Raw genomic sequence first — 6,000 nt, 5'->3', positions numbered from 1 at the left:
CAAGGCCACACTACAGTTCAAAACTTATTGAATGCCAGCCTTCTGTTGCTTGGGCAATCCTCTGGGGTGAAGTGGCTGGGTGCCCATAGCTCCCGCCCCCCTTCACATTCTTGGGCGTCTGGGTGAGGAGGATATGGAACTTGGGGAGGAGGGCAGGCGGTTATACAGGGGCTGCAGCGGCGGTCTGTGCTCCTGCTGCCTTTCCTGCAGCTCCACCAGATGCCTGAGCATGTCAGTTTGCTCCCCCATTAGCCTTAGCATTGCATCCTGCTTCCTCTCATCATGCTTCTCCCTCCTCTCATCGCATTAATTTAACGCTTTCCTGAACTCTGCCATTGTTTGCCTCCAGGCATTCTGCTGAGCTCTTTCAGTGCCGGAGGACTGCATGAGCTCTGAGAACATCTCGTCGCCTTCTAATCTGCGCTAGCCTCTGGGATGGAGATGATAGGGGGAGTGTAGAAACATTTGCAGCTGCGGAAGGAAAAAAAAGGGAGAGTAGTATTTAAAAAGATACATTTTAGAGAACAAAGGGAAGACTTTCACACTGAATCAACCAATTCACATTACATAGCACATGTGCTTTTGGTACAAGGTTGCATTTTGCCTCTTATATTGAGTGCCTGCTGGTTTGGTGTGAGACATCACACACGCTCAGCTGGGCAACAGAATTCAGCTTGCAGGCAGCCATGGTAAGGCAAAGGGTTTCGGCTTCTTCAACCTTCATAACATGTGGGAATGGTTTCAAGCAGCAGCGCCCTCCTTTCCCATACCAAGCAAAGTCTGTTGGGTTGGCCATTTAAAAGGAGGGGCTGCGATTTTAGTGTGAATGTGCAACACAATCCAACCCCAACCCCCCCTAATTCTCTGGGATGATCGCTTCACACACACACCCCAACCGCGTGGCTAGTATCAGGGAAGATCCCTGTCAGCCAAACGTGAACAGCTCAGCATGAACGGGCCTCCCCCCACCACATGGCTAACGGTGGGGATGATTTCTTTTCAGCCAAAGGCAAACAGCCCAGCAGGAACGGGCACCTCTGAATGTCCCCTTAGACAAATTTCCCGTATTTCAACCAGGTGACCTTGAATGATATCATTCTCCTGAGGCTAACACAGAGAGATAAAGAATGGATGTTGCTTGAATGCCACCAAAGCCTGGGCACCAAAGCCTGCTGCAATGTTTTGTTCTGCAATGATTCCAGATTACTTGCTACTGGCTTGGCATAGTAAAGTGTCCTACCATGGAGGACAGAATAAGGCTGCCCCCCCCCCCCCCCCCCCGAAACCTTCTGCAAAGGCTCTTAGAGTAGCTCCAGGAGAGCTTCATGGAAATCTCCCTGGAGGATTTCTGCTCCATCCCCAGACATGTTAACAGACTTTTCCAGTAGCTATACTGGACGCGAATTCATCCCAAATCTTCAGGGCAAATTAATCATTAAATATGCTTGCTTTTAAACCCTGTATTATATTTACAAAGGTACACTCACCAGAGGTGCCTTCTCTGGCTTCATAGTCTGGGAGCCCGCTTTGGGAGGGTTGGGGTGGTATTGGCTCCAGGGTGATGAACAGTTCCTGGCTGCTGGGGAAAAGGGATTCTCCGCTTGCCTGCTGTGCGTGATCCTCAACCTCCTCCTCCTCCTCCTCATCTTCCTCATCCACAAAATCCCCATCCCTGTTGCGGGAGACTCCCCCCCTTGCAGGTGTCCACGGACAGTGGTGGGTAGTGGTAGGGTCCCCCCCTAGAATTGCATGCAGCTCATCATAGAAGCGGCATGTATGGGGCTCTGACCCAGAGTGACCGTTTGCATTCTTTGGTTTTTGGTAGGCTTGCCTCAGCTCCTTAACTTTCATGCGTCACTGTTGTGTGTCCCTGTTGTAGCCTCTGTCCATCATGCCCTTGGAGATTTTGGCAAATATATTGGCATTTCGTCTTTTGGAACGGAGTTCTGCCTGCACGGATTCTTCTCCCCATACAGCAATCAGATCCAGTACCTCCCGTTCGGTCCATGCTGGATCTTTTTTGCGATTCTGGGACTGCATGGTCACCTGTGCTGATGAGCTCTGCATGGTCACCTGTGCTGATCAGCTCACCACGCTGGCCAAACAGGAAATGAAATTCAAAAGTTCCCAGGGCTTTTCCTGTCTACATGGCCAGTGCATCTGAGTTGAGAGTGCTGTCCAGAGCAGTCATAATGGAGTACTCTGGGATAGCTCTCGGAGGTCAATACTGTCAAATTGCTTCCACACTACCCCAAATACCCAGCGAGGTCAATTTTAGTGCTAAACCCTCATCATGGAGGAGTACAGAAATTGATTTTAAGAGCTCTTTAAGTCAACAGAACCAGGGGGGATAGCTCAGTGGTTTGAGCATTTGGCCTGCTAAACCCAGCATTGTGAGTTCAATCCTTGAGGGGGCCATTTAGGGAACTGGGATAAAAATCTGTGTGGGGATTGGTCCTGCTTTGAGCCAGGGGTTGGACTAGATGACCTCCTAAGGTCCCTTCCAACCCTGATAGTCTATCATTCTAAGGCTTGGTCGTGTGGACAGGTGCAGGGTTAATTCAACCTAAACTCATAGTGTAGACCAGGGCTCAGTGAAGTACTCTGCACTTGTTTTTATTGAATTTCATCTTGTTGAATTCAGACCAATTCTCCAATTTGTCAAGATCATTTTGAATTTTAAATCTGTCCTCCAAAGTGCTTGATTTCATCTGCAAATTTTATAAGCATACTCTCTACACCATTATCCAAGCTATTAATGAAAATACTGAATAGTACCTGACTCAGGACTGACCCCTGCGGAACCCTGTGACGGGTTGGATCACAGAAACCCCCTAGGGAGCTGCCACCCGATGTGCAAAGACTACCCCTGCTTCTGTTTTCCCTGCCAGCTCAGGACTTCAGCACCCTGTCTTGCTGAGCCAGACACTCCTGTCTGGCTCCAACACAGACCCAGGGTCTGAATTACTTGCCCCAAAGCTGCAAGTTTACCTGAAAACAGCTCACAGTAGTGTGCTTGTCTTTAGCACTCAGATGCCCAACTCCCAATGGGGTCTAAACCCAGATAAATCCGTTTTACCCTGCATAAGGCTTATGCAGGGCAAACTCATAAATTGTTCGCTCTCTATAACACTGATAGAGAGATATGCACAGTTGTTTGCTCCCTCAGGTATTAATACATACTCTGAGTAAATTACTAAATAAAAAGTGATTTTATTAAATACAGACAGTAGGATGTAAGTGTTTTCAAGTAGTAACAGACAGAACAAAGTAAGTCACCAAGCAAAATAAAATAAAATGCGCAGATCTATGCCTAATCAAACTGAATACAGATAATCTCACCCTCAGAGATGCTTCGGTAAGTTTTTTCTCAGACTGGACACCTTCCAGGCCTGGGCACAATTCTTTCCCCTGGTACAGCTCTTGTTGCACCTCAGGTGATACCTAAGGGATTCTCCATGATGGGTCCTCTCCCTCTCTTTGTTCTCTTCCACCCCTTTATATATCTTTTGTATAAGGCGGGAACCCTTTGTCCCTCTGGGTTTCCACCCTCCCCCTCACTGGAAAAGCACCAGGTTAAAAATGGATTCCAGTTCAGGTGACATGATCACATGCCACTGCAAGACTTCATTACTCACTTGCCAGCACACACATATACAGGAAGACTCACAGGTAAATACAGCCATCTGCAGACAATGGGAGTCATCAAGATTCCAAACCATTCTTAATGGCCCACACTTTACATAATTACAATAGGCCCTCAGAGTTATGTTTTATATTTCTAGTTTTAGACACAAGAGTGGTACATTTCTACAAATAGGATGATCACAATCAGTAGATTATGAGCTTTGTAATGATACCTTACAAGAGACCTTTTGCATGAAGCATATCCCAGTTACATTATATTCACTTCTATTTTTATAAAACCATATAGACTGCACAATGTCACAAACCCCACTAGATACAGATGTTGTCTCATTTTGACAGAAAACCATTGATAACTACTCTGAGTGCGGTCTTTCAATCAGTTATAGTAATTTCATCTAGACCACATTTTCCTAGTTTGCTTAGGAGAATGTCAGGCAGAAGTGTGTCAAAAACCTTAGTAAAATCAAGATAGATCACGTCTACTGCTTTCCTCCCTCCACTAGGTCAGTAACCCTGTCAAAGGAGGAAATTAAGTTGGTTTGGCATGGATTTGTTCTTGACTAATCCATGCTGACTGTTCCTTATAACCTTATTATCCTCCAGGTGCTTACAAAATGATGCTTGTTCTCTAGTGACTATACAATTACAAAGGACCTGTCACAACTGTACCTATGTGCCAGATATGCCACTGCCTTTACAGCAGTTATAATCAATTACAATACACCAACTCATCACAACAATCAATAAGATGTAAATATAAGGCAGAAAGTCTGTTTAAAGTTTCATTTTACAGCAGTGGCAAGAATCTGTTGCAGTAGCTGCATGAATGTCACAAGGTGGGGAACTTGGTGTTCAAAGTGTATATGCACAGCACGCTAGGGGAAGCAGATAGCAAGGTTAATAGCATTAAGGGTAAGTTTGCAATACAGTGTAGCCTCCTGCAGAATACAAACACGAACGAAGTTTTAAATAGGGCACACGTTTTTGGTTGATGTGGGATGTTTGGTTTTTATTCTTTTACTTTTTAAAAATTATTTCGCCCTCTGTTTCTTGATTTGTTTTTTGATTGTTTGTTTTCCATCCTGGATAGCTTCCGTTTTCAGTGGCAATGAGACATCAGAAATAGAGCCGAGGAGCAGGTTTATGGAGTTAGAAAATGAAGGGGAGAGGCAGGCAGTAACAGAAGATGCAAGAGCAAGGAAGAAAAGAAGAGCAGTTAGTACTACAAGAGATGGAGAAGAGACAATGGACATAGCCAGAGTTTGGAGTCCCAGGAGAATAGAGGATGACTCGCAGAAGTTTGCAAGTGAGAACAGAAGACAAGAGGACTTGCAGCCAGAAAAAACAGAAGGGAGAAGGCCGAAGAATCACACCAACATGAGGAAGAGGCAGGTCTACATGACTGGGGACTCCCTACTAAGAAGAACCGACAGGCCTGTCACCAGAGCTGATCCAGAGAAAAGAAGGGTGTTTTGTCTGCACGGAGCTAAGATACGGGATGTGGACCTAAGCTGAAGAGGATCTTAATGGGAGCAGGAAAGAATCCACTGATTGTCCTTCATGTGGGAACAAGTGATACTGCTAGATTCTTGGTGGGATGTATTGAGGCGGCTGGAAGCTGTGGGGTGCCCCCGCCACCTGCAGCTCTGGGGGCCCACGCTGCCCATGAGCTCCAGGGGTTCACCGCCACCTGCAGCGGTCAGGAGCTGCAGGGTACCCCTGTCGCCCGCAGCTTCTGGGGCCCGCAGTGACCAGGAGCTCAGGGGTTACCCTGTCGTCTGCACCAGCCAGGAGCTCGGCGGTTTCTCCACTGCTCGAAAGCTGGGGGGTTCCCCCACCACTGGCAGACAGGGATTCAGGGGTTCCCCTGCCATCCGCAGCTCCGGGGGCCCCCCTGCCTGCGACGGATTGGAGCTCAGGAGTTTCCCCACCACCTGCGGCAGCCAGGATCTGCAGGGTACCCCGCCGCTGCCAGCACCAGCTTGCAGCAGCCAGGTACCCCGCCCTCCACAGTTCCAGGGGCCAGAAGCCAAAAGCCAAGAAGAGTTGGATCTTGCAAATGAAATTAAAACCAATAGTAAAAGGTTCTTTAGCCATATAAATAAAATGAAAACAAGGAAAGAAGTAGTAAGACTTCTTTTTTGAGAAATCGTCTGCTTCAGAGATAAAATGTGCTATTTATTATGTATTTTCCTGTGCTGAATTCAAATATGACAATTAAAACAACTGATTGGCTACTGTTTCTAAGATATTTAAGTTTTTACATTTTATGTCTATGTATATTGTGTAGATAGTAGAGTTTTAATCATAAATTGTAAACCTAGGTCTTTTCATGTGTTTATGGTTGTTTTA

Source organism: Malaclemys terrapin, chromosome 5 (assembly GCF_027887155.1).
Source record: "Malaclemys terrapin pileata isolate rMalTer1 chromosome 5, rMalTer1.hap1, whole genome shotgun sequence".
Classification (NCBI taxonomy): Eukaryota; Metazoa; Chordata; order Testudines; family Emydidae; genus Malaclemys; species Malaclemys terrapin.
Note: the sequence above shows the minus strand (reverse complement) of the source record.